General features: G+C 40.6%; 2 pseudogenes; one reads left to right on the top strand and one right to left on the bottom strand.

Moving 5' to 3' along the window:
• Positions 1–2,747: 2,747 nt before the first annotated feature.
• On the bottom strand, positions 2,748–5,162 carry LOC129669534 (uncharacterized; annotated as a pseudogene).
• A 750-nt stretch (positions 5,163–5,912) lies between these two features.
• The window catches only part of LOC129669532 (melanoma-associated antigen B4-like), an 11,490-nt pseudogene continuing 5,485 nt past the window's right edge, over positions 5,913–11,917 (top strand).

Here is an 11,917-nt window from a genome sequence, read left to right as displayed (position 1 = left end):
TTAAGTATCAAAGTTACTATGGCCTCATAGAATGAGTTTGGTCATGTTCTTTCTCTTCTAATTTGTGGAATAGTTTGAAGAGTAATGGTTTCAGCTCTTCTTTGAAGGTCTGGTACCATTCTGTGCTGAAACCATCAGGCCCTGGGCTTTTTTTCTCAGGAAGATTTTGATGACTGCTTCTATTTCTTTGGGAGATATAGGACTGTTTAATCTGTTTACCTGATTTGTTTTTTTTTTTTTTTGAGAAATGGAATCTATCAAAAAAATTGTCCATTTCATTTAAATTTTCAAATTTTGTGGTATATAGGCTTTTGAATTAAGTCCTAGTGATTCTTTGATTTTCCTCAGCGTCCGTTGTTATGTCCCCCTTTTCATTGCTGATTTTGCTGATTTGGATAGTTTCTCGCTTCCTTTTAGTTAGTTTGTTGAAGAGATAGAGAGACAATACCAATCTGAACTGCAGAATCAAGGAACAATCAGGGAAGTTTATGGATAAGCCAATGGCCAAGGGTTGGCGAAAGAACACATCCAACTTAAATCAGGACATCAAGGCTTCACCGGCAACCCCCAAAACTGATGGATACTCCAATTCAGGGGAAGCACAGTAAAAATGACTTTAAAGCTATGCTTGCCCAATTATTTGAGGCAAATAAAGAGGAAACAAACAAATCACAGAGCAATAGCCATACAAACACAGACAGTTAAAGAGGAAATGAACAAATCTATCAAAGATTTGGCTAATCAAGTGGATGCAAAGAAAGAGGAAATGACCACAAAGAGGAAACACAAAGAGGAACAAAAAAGGAACAAGTAGAGATACAATTAGTGGCATATAGAGAGGAAATAAACAACAACAACAAAAAAATAGAGACCATCATAGAGAGACAGGAATCCACATTCAAACAGATGTAGGAAATGGTGAAAGACATGAAAACAGAATTAGAATCAGTAAAGAAAACACAAACTGAGAAGAACCTGGAGCTGGAGAACTTAGGGAAAAGGTCAAGAACCGCAAAGGTAAGCATCACCAACAGAATACAAGAGATGGAAGAGAGAATCTATGGTGCTGAAGACACACACACAGAAATTGATACTTCCCTCAAAGAAAAAGTAAAATGGAAAAAGTCCCAAACACAAAATATCCAAGAATGCAAAGATGCCATGAAAAGACAAAATAGAAGAATAATTGGAAATGATGAAAAGGAAGATTCCAGGCTCCAAGGATCAGAAAACATTTTCATGAAAATCATAGAAGAAAATTTTTCCAACTTAAAGAAAGAGATGCCCATAAATTTCCAGGAGGCCTACAGAACACCAAATAGACTAGACCAGAAAAGAAACACATCATGTCACATCATAGTCAAAACAGTAAATGTACAGAAGAAAGAAAATATATTAAAAGCAGCAAGGGAAAAAGGCCAAGTAACATATAAAGGTAGACCTAGCAGAATCACACCGGACTTTTCATCTGAAACTATGAAAGCCAGAAGGGCCTGGGCAGGTGTCATGCAGACTTTAAGAGACCACAGATGCCAACCCAGACTGTTGTAAGACCTGGAGTCTCACTGCTCAGGATCGCGCCCTTCCCAGGAACTCTCACAGACCACAACTCCATGCAAAAGCAAGAGGTTTTATTGCTATCGCAATAGGGCTGCCCCTCCAAAAGCGGGAGACGACCCCGAACATGCAAAGCACAGAATTTTTATACCTGAAAATCAGATCACTTTTGCTCTATAGTTTACAGCTGGTTGTTTCTCAGAACAGTTCACCCCACCCTTCAAGAGCTCTCTGCACCTGGCTTCAATTCAAAGAATCACAGTTGTTTGTTCTCATTCGCAGGTGGTCCCACATTCCCCCCTTTTCTTTTTGCCTCAATTTTAACCCTAAAATTCTGGATCAATCTCAGGGAGAGGTTGATACTGTCTCTGGAGCATCAGGACCTAAACTGCATTTACACATTCCCTGAGGAAGGCGAGTACTGGTCACTGGTCAGAGAGTTTATTGTCCCTGATGAGTTTCAGTTTTAGCAGGTTGCTGGAGGCTAGGACTTTCCAGGTGTCTGCAGGTTGATGAAGAGCTGGCTTGATGTGTGACCCATTGATCCAAGATGTGATGCCCTCTACTTTGACAGCAGTTGGTATAGTGGTGAGCAGGACGTAATAAGGACCCTTCCACCGAGGTTCCAAATTCTGGCTGCAGTGTCGTCGCACATACCAGATCACCAACCTGGAACTGATGGGGCTCCTCCAAGAACCCATGCGCATATGCACTGCCAACCTTGCTCCAAATTTTTTTCTGAATAAGCTGAAGTCCTTTCAGCCTGGACAACAAGTCAGAGTTACCACTAGTTATGTCAAGGGGATCCCCAAGAAGAGTCAGGGGAGCAGGTACTCCATATAGTAGTTCGAAGGGAGTCAGGCCCAGTAAGGAGGGAGTATTTCTGACTCTAAAAAGGGTCAAGGGAAGGAGCACCACCCAGTCACCGTCAGTCTCCATGGTCAATTTGGTGAGAGTCTCTTTTAAAGTTCTATTCATTCTTTCTACCTGTCCTGAACTTTGGGGTCTATAAGCACAGAGTAATTTCCAATCAAGCCCCAGAAATTTGGCCACCTCCTGACTTACCTGAGCAATGAAGGCTGGCCCATTGTCTGACCCAATTACCTTTGGAATACCAAACCGAGGAAAAATGTCTTCCAGAATCTTTTTGGCTACGACCAGATCAGTTTCTTTCTTTGTGGGAAAAGCTTCTACCCATCCTTCTGACAGGGTTCACACTCCCGAGTCACTCTCTCAGTCAGGGCAGTGAGGTTTAGTATTCGGTACTGGGATTGGCGGGCAATTTCAGCCAATTTCTTTACCCCCAAGTGAGTCCAGTTATGCATCTGAGTTATTAATTTCTCAGCGCCTTCCTGTGTTAGAATGACCTTACCTTTGGAGTCAATCCATGCCCCCACACCGGTGTCAAATATCCCCTGTTTTTGCCGTATTAGCTTTAAGTCACTTTCTGAGTAGTTTAGTCATTCTTCTCTGGGCAGCTCAGCAGTCAGTACCACTGAGACAGAGTTTCCTCTAGAGGCTGCTTTAGCCTCCTGATCAGACATGTTATTCCCCTTTGCTGCCCTGAAAGTTCCCTTCTGACGTCCCGGGCAATGAATAATGCTTACCTTGGTGGGCAGCAACAAGAGATTGAGCAAAGCCAAAATCTCAAGTTCTTTCGCCATCCCTTTTCTTCTGCTAGAACCTGCAAACAATCATGCTCTGGGAGTTGGATTTCTGGATCCGGCAATAAGAAGGCAGGGTTTAGCCCTGTTGCCGGGGCAAAGGTGACTATCGTTATGCAAGAGCAAAGCCTGGTAATGCGTCATTCGGGCATTTGTGAGCCAGCGGTCTGGTGGCTGCCTTATGACACTCTCAAGGGCATGAGGAGCATAGATGGTGAGGTCCTGTCCCAGAGTCAGTTTGTACTAGTGCCACCACTGCCATTGGCCATCCTGCCGCTACTGAATCAAGCATTTTGGATAGATAGGCTACCGGTCTCTTCCAGGGTCCAATTTTCTGTGTTAGCATCCCTTTTGGCCATTCCCCAATTCTCGGCCACACAGAGATGGAAGGGTTTGGTCACATCAGGGAGTCTAAATACTGGGACCGACATTAAGGCTTGTTATCAATGCAGCTTGTTCATCCTTTCCCCAGATGAAAGAGTTGTTGCCCTTTGTAAGGGTATACAGAGAGGCTGCCATCTCAGCAAATCCCAGAATCCACAGCCAGCAAAACCCTGGTGTACCTGTTTCCTGCAGAGCTGGGCTTTTTTCGCCGACGCTCTGTAGCGGAGCTTCATCAAATATGGTCCATGTAAGCCCGAGACCCGTGAGTCCAGGTCTTTTCATTCGAAAGTGAAAATGTCTTGGATGGTAGGGCTAAGTTGAAGACAAAAGAATCCTTAAGGTCTAGGACTGTATACCAAACCCTGTCAGGGGGAAATGAACTCAACAGGTTATACAGGTTGGGCACGGTAGGATGTAAGTCCATGACCTGTTTGTTAACTTCACTCAAGTCCTGAACGGGTCGATAGTTGTTGCTCCCAGGCTTCCGAACTGGCAGAAATGGAGTATTCCAGGCAGATTGGCACCTTTTGAGCACCCCTAGGTCAAGGAGCCATTTTAAGTGAGGGCGGATCATGTCATGGGCTTCCTTAGACATTGGATATTGCCGCACCGCGATCGGGGTAGCCTAAGGTGTCAGCTCTATCTGAACTGGGGACTGTCTCTCTGCTTTTCCTAGGCCAGCCGTTTCAGCCTGTGCCCTGGGATGTCTCTCTAGCCACCAGTCAATGTCTTTTTCCAGACTTACCACCTTTTCAAACAGGCGGTATTCATCTTCCAGTTGAATCGTCAGCACCTGAATGGGATCCCCTTTATTGTCTGTCACTTGTGGGCCATCTGATCTAAAATGATATGGGCCCCTATCTTAGTTAGGATAGCTCGCCCTAAGAGTGGGTACGGGCATGTAGGGACAACTAAGAATGAATAGGATACCCAGCCCACTCCAAGGTCCACCGTTCTTCGGGTAGTCCGTGAATATTGTTTACATCCAGTGGCTCCTTGGACCCATGATTTTTTTCTCTTTTTTAGCTCCTAAGTCTTGTAACAGAACAGAATGCTGGGCGCCAGTGTCCACCAAGAAGTGAACCAGCCTTTTCTTCCTTTTGGACAATCCTTGATCCAGTGTCCTTTCTCCTTGCAATAGGCGCACTGATCCTCAGACAGAGGGCCCCTCCAATTGCTAGGAACTCTCTCCCTATCATTACGACTCTCCTGCACTACAGCGGCCAGGATCTTAGTCAACTTTCTGTCTTGCCTCTTACCCCTTTTTCTTTCTCTCGCTTCCTGCTCTTTCTGCTTTTTTCCTCTTTCTCTTCTTCTGTCTCCCAGCTGTAGAAAACCTTTTCTGCTACCTGCACTAAATCCTTCAATGACTTGTCCTGTAAAACCCTCTGTTTTCTGGAGTTTTCTACAAATATCTCTGGCTGACAGGTCTATAAAGATTATAGTCACCATTGCCTTATGCTCATCTGAGGTAGGGTCATAGGGTGTAAACCGGCAGTAAGCCTCCATCAGCCATTCAAGAAAGGCTGCAGAAGATTCATCCGGCCCCTGAATCATCTCTCTTACCTTTGTCAAATTGGTGGGCTTATCGAGCGGCCCCACGGAGACCTGCCATTAGAGTCTGGCAGTAGACTTTCAGGTGCTCCCTACCTCCAGGTGTGTTGTAATCCCAGTTGGGGAAGATGAGGGGAAAGCCATCATCAATCTCATTAGGGAGGACAGAAGACCTCCCATCCATTCCCAGCACATTCTTTCTCACCTCAAGGAGAACCTGCCCCCGTTCCTCGGTAGTCAGGAGGGCCTGCAAGTGTTGCTGGCAATCATCCCAAGTGGGCTGGTGTGAGAATAGGACAGATTCAAACAAATCAGTTAGAGCTTGAGGATTTTCGGAAAAGGAGGTTATGGGCCTTCCACTTATTGATTTTCATCGTCATTAGGGGGCCCATAGGCTCACAAAGGAAGGGCCATGGAGTTTGGCTGAGCTGCTTGGTGACTCCACGTTCCCGCCCGTGGATCACTTTCATTTTCAGAATCTGGTAGCAACTGCAGCAGTGCCAAGGGAGTGGCGGCACCTTGCTGCAGACCTGCTGGGGGATTAGTGGGGAGAAGTTAAAAAAGAAGTCACAGTCTGTCCCATAATAAAGTCGTCCATCAAGAAAATCAAAGAATCAACAATGATAGAGACAAAGAGAACACGACAGACAATTCAGATAAGGATGTCCTTAAGGATGGTACCACAGAATTCTGATTGAGAGGCTGCCTCACGGCAGCCATCTCCAATGAGAAGCAGATGAGAGGAGGACCATCATGGACCTAGCCTCCCCAGATGGAGAGGATGCCTCACAGCAGCCGACTCCTATAGATGGGAGAAAGACCTTCACAGACCTAGCCTCCCCAGATGGAATCTGGAGCGTCCTCCAGTTCTCAGATACAGAGTGGTATACCAGAAATCAGACTAGTTCCGAGCTCAACCTCTGAGCCCACTCTGATGAGGGTTGGGAAGGGGTACGCTGTTTCCCAGCCAAATACACCAAAAATGTAAGACCTGGAGTCTCACTGCTCAGGATTATGCCCTTCCCAGGAACTCTCACATACCACAGCTCAATGCAAAAGCTAGAGGTTTTATTGCTATCGCAATAGGGTTGCCCCTCCAAAAGCGGGAGATGACCCCAAACATGCAAAGCACATGGTTTTTATACCTGAAAATCAGATCACTTTTGCTCTATAGTTTACAACTGGTTGTATATAGTTTACAGCTGGTTGTTTCTCAGAACAGTTCACCCCACCCTTCAAGAGCTCTCTGCACCTGGCTTCAATTAAAAGAAACACAGTTGTTTGTTCTCATTCCCAGGTGATCCCACACTACTATACCCTGCGAAGCTTTCAATCAACATAGATGGAGAAAAAAAAATATTCCATGACAAAACTAAATTTATGCAATATCTACATAGCAAACCAGCCCTGCAGAAAATACTAGAAGGAAAACATCAATCCAAAGAAAACAACTGTACCTAGGAAAACATGGCTTACAGATAATATACCAACAAAAACTAAAAGAAAACCAGCAATGAATCACAGTAAGACCACCAACTCCACCATAAAAGAATCTAATGTTCATTGGTCACTATTATCTATCAACATCAATGGACTCAACTCTCCAATAAAAAGACACAGACTAACAGAATGGGTGCAGAAACAGGATCCAACATTCTGCTGCATCTGAGAAACACACCTATGCAACAAAGATAAACACTACCTCAGAGTAAAGGACTGTAAATTTTTTTTCAAGCAAATGGACCCAGAAAACAAGCTGGAATAGCTATCCTAATATCTGATAAAATAGACTTTCAACCAAAATTAATCAAAAAAGATGAGGAGAGATACTACATTCTCATCAAAGGAAAAATCGACCAAGAGGACACAGTTCTGAACATCTATGCCCCAAATACAAGAGCGCCTACATTCATGAATGAAACATTATTAAAACTTAAATCACACATCGATCCAAACACCTTAATAGTGGGAGACATCAACACCCTACTCTCACCAAGGGACAGATGATCTCTAGATCATCTAGAAGCCAAATAAGGAAATAAAGAAACTTACAGAGGTCCTAAATCAAATGGACATAATAGATGTCTACAGAATTTTTTACCCAAACTCAAAAGAGTATACCTTCTTTTCAGCACCTCATGGAACCTTCTCCAAAATAGACCATATAGTTGGTCACAAAGCAAGTCTCAACAGATACAAGAAGATTGAAATAATTCCTTGTATTCTATCTGACCACCATGGTCTTAACCTGGACCTCAACAACAATGGAATTAGCAAAAAAGGCTACATGCACATTGAAACTGAATAACTTGCTGCTCAATGATAGCTGGGTTAAGGAAAAAATAAAGAAGGAAATTAAAGACTTTCTAGAATTCGATGATAATGAAGGTACAACATAGCCAAAGGTATGGGACACACCGAAAGCTGTACTAACAGGGAAGTTCATAGCCCTAAGTGCCTTCAAGAAGAAATTTGAAACATCTCTCACAAGCAACTTAATGGCTCACCTGAAGGAAGCAGACACACCGAAGTGGAGTGGACAGCTGGAAATTATCAAACTCAGCGTTGAAATCAATAAATTAGAAACAAATAAAAGAAATCAAAGAATCAATGAAACCAAGAGCTGGTTCTTTGAGAAAATCAACAAGACAGATAAACCCTCAGCCAAACTAACCAAAATCCAGAGAGACACTATCCAAATCAACAAAATCAGAAACAAAAAGGGGGACATAACAATAGACATTGAAGAAATCCAAATAATCATTACGTCTTACTTCAAAAGCCTATATGCCACAAAATTTGAAAATATAAATGACATAGACAGTTTTCTTGACTGATTCCACATGCCAAAGCTGAATCAAGATGAGGTAAATCAATTAAATAGTCCTACATCTCGAAAAGAAATAGAAGTAGTCATCAAAAGTCTCCAATGCAAAAAAAGCCCAGGGCCAGATGGTTTCAGCACAGAATTCTACCAGACCTTTAAAGAAGAGCTAATACCAATACTCTTCAAACAATTCTACAAAATAAAAACAGAAAGTACATTACCGAACTCATTCTATGGAGCCTCAGTCCAGTCACCTTGATATCTGAACCTCATAAAGACACAAGAAACAGAATTTCACACCAATCTCCCTTTTGAACATTGATGCAAAAATACTCAACAAAATACTCAAAAACTGAATTGAAGAACATATCAAAGATATCATCCACTATGACCAAGTAGATTTCATTTCAGTTATGCAGGGGAGGTTCAATATGCAGAAATCCATCAAATAATCTGCCATATAAACAAACTATAAGAAAAAAAAAACACATGATAATCTCCTTAGATGGTGCAAAAGCATTTGATAAAATCCAACATTCTTTTATGTTTAAATTCCTGGAAAGATCAGGGATACAAGTCACTTACCTAAACATATTATAGGTCATATAGAGCAAGCCTATAGCCAATATAAAACTAAACAGAGAGAAACTTAAATTAATCCCACTAAAATCAGGGACAAGACAAGGCTACCCACTCTCTCCAAATCTCTACAATATAGTTTTTGAATTCATCTCTAGAGTGATAAGTAAATTAAAGGTTATCAAGGGAATTTAAATTGGAAAGGAAGAAGTCAAAGTAACACTATTTACAGATGATATGATATCATACATGAGTGACCCCAAAAATTCTACCAGGGATCTCCTACAGGTGATAAACACATTCAGCAAAATGGCTGGATACAAAATTAACTCAAAAAAAATCAGAAGCCCCCCTGTATATGAAACCACACGGGCTGAGAAAGAAATTAGGGAAACAATACCCTTCTTGATCGGCATAAAGCACCTTGGTGTGATTTTAACCAAACAATCAAACACTTGTATGGAATAAACTTTAAGTGTCTGAAGAAAGAAATAGAAGAAGAGATCAGAAGATGGAAAGATCTCCAATGCAAATGGCTTGGAAGGATTAACATATTAAAAATGGCCATCTTACTGAAAGCAATCTACAGACTCAATGCAATTCTCACCAATTTACGAACACAATTCTTTACATAACTTCTTGAAAGAAAAATTCTCAACTTCATATGGAATAACAACAAATCTAAAATAGCTAAAACAATCCTCAACAATAAAAGATCTTCTGGAGGTATCTCCATCCCTGATCTCAAGGTGTTCTATAGAGCAACAATAATAAAAACTGCATGTTACTGGCAGAGAAACAGGCTGAAGGATCATTTGAATCTAATAGAAGATACAGAAATAAACCCACACACCTAAGGATACTTGATTTTTTTTTTTTTTACAAAGTATAGAAAACAATACAATGGAAAAAAGATAGCATATTCACCAAATGCTGCTGGTCTTACTAGATGTTTACATGTAGAAAAAATGCAAATAGATCCATAGTTATCACCTGAACAAAACTAAAGTCTAAGAAGATCAAAGACCTCAACATAAAACCAAACACACCTAATCTGTTAGAAGAAAAAATAGAGAAGAACCTTGGGTTCATTGTCACAGGAGAAAACTTCCTGAACAGAACACCAGCAGCACAAACTCTATGATCAATGATCAATAAATGGGACCTCATGAAACTGAAAATCTTCTGTAAATCAAAGGACACTGTCATCAGAACAAAACAACAGGCTTCAGACTGGGAAAGGATCTTCACCAACCCTGTATCTGACAGACTGCTTATATTCAGAATACATAAAGAACTCAAGAATTTGAAAGGCAATAAATCAAGTAATCCAATTAAAAAATGGAGTACAGAGCTAAACAGAGAATTCCCAACAGAGGAATAAAAAATGGCAGATAAATACTTAAAGAAATGCTCAAGGTTCTTAGCCATCAGGGGGTTACAAATCAAAATGACCCTGAGATTTCACCTTACAACCCATCAGAATGGTTAAGATCAAAAGCGCAAGTGACAACACATGCTGGGAGGATGTGGAGAAAGGAGAACCCTCCTCCATTCCTGGTGGGAATGTAAAATTGTACAACCACTCTGGAAATAAGGTGCTTTCTCAGACAATTAGGAATAGTGCTTCTTCAAGATCCAGCTATACCACTCCTAGCCATATATCCAAAAAATGCTGAAGTATACATCCAGTATATTTGTTCACCATGTTTGTAGTAGCTTTATTCATAGTAGCCAGAATATGGAAAACACCCAGATGTTCCTCAATTGAGGAACAGATACAGAGATTGTGATATAGTTACACTATGAAAAACTACTCAGCTATTCAAAACAAGGAAATCATGAAATTTTCAGGCAAATGGTGAGAACTAGAAATGATCATTCTGAGTGAGGTATCCCAGAAGCAGAAAGACACACAGGGTATATACTCACTCATAAGTAGATATTAGATCTATAATATAGGATAAATGTACTAAAGTCTGTACACCTAAAGAAGCTAAGCAAGAAGGAGGACCCAGAGTAAGATGCTCAATCTTCATTCAGGAAGACATGCTGGATAGACTTCAGAAGATGGAGAAAACAGGGAATAGGAGAGGAGCCTACCACAGAGATCCTCTCAAAGGTTCTACTCAGCAGAGAATTAAAGCAGATGCCAAACTTTAGGCAGAGTGCAGATAATCTTATGAATGAAGGGAAGGGGGGATAAAAAGTACTAGAGTGAACAGGAGTTCCACGGGGAGAGTTGAGGAACCAGAAATTCTAGGTCAACTGGTCTTTTCTGAGACTGGTACTCCAACCAAGGACCATTTACGGAGATAAACTAGAACCCTGCACATATGTAGCCTTTGGAAGCTCAGTCTCCAAGTGGGTTCCCTCGTAAGGGGAATAGGGACTGTCCCTGACATGAACTCAGTGGCTGGCTCTTTGATCACCTCCCACTGAGAGGGGGCATGGGACTTGGAATGGAGCTATGACTGAGATACAAAGTGAATAAATTGTAATAAATACAAAATTAAAATAGAAAAACTCTGTGAAATAAATAATTAAAAAAATAAAGAATACTAAGAAAATAAAACGTACAAGTTCTATATCTCAAAGGGAGTTTATATTAATAGGGAAATATTGTGGATACTATCACCATGTCAAGATAGTAAGTAAAAATATTTTTAAAGGGATTATGAAAGTAGTTGACTGAAACAATTTCAAGAAATAAACACCAAGAGAGTGTTAGAATTAGAGGATTACAATACTGTCTATCCAAAAAATTAACTGATAAAGGTGATGGCTGCCAACATCAAAATGAATGAGACAAGATGGTACTTCATAAGGAACTCCACAGAGCTAACTGCAGAACACAACTAGTGATTAACAACCAAAGAAAATTTTAATTGTATAAAATACTTTACTAATGATTTTTATGTTTATTGTTCTACTAGAATGCCATTGTCACAAAATGGTGGGAATTATTTTGCAAATAAATCACATTACAGTAGAATAGTATTTAGTATTTATCTTAGCTCTGTGAGAATGTTCTCAAGAAATTCTGGCAAAGGTATGAGAAAAATATAAAACTGATACAATGTTAATGGGGATGTAAATTAGTCTTAACCACTGTGGAAATCAGAAAAGCAGATTAACATATCCATAAAATAGAGGTACTGTATTATATACTTATACCTACATTATAAAAAATTTAAGCAAGCTTATCATAAAGCTGCATCTTTATGTTTATCATGACACTTCAACAATAACCAAGTTATATAATAAGTTTAGGTAATCACCAGATGCACAGGAATAAAATGTGCATATATATATATATATATATATATATATATATATATATATATATATA

This window comes from Psammomys obesus, unplaced genomic scaffold, assembly GCF_907164565.1.
Source record: "Psammomys obesus unplaced genomic scaffold, mPsaObe1.curated_primary_1811, whole genome shotgun sequence".
NCBI classification, from domain to species: Eukaryota; Metazoa; Chordata; class Mammalia; order Rodentia; family Muridae; genus Psammomys; species Psammomys obesus.
The sequence above is the reverse complement of the archived record's forward strand: the minus strand, read 5'-3'. Positions and strand labels throughout refer to the sequence as shown.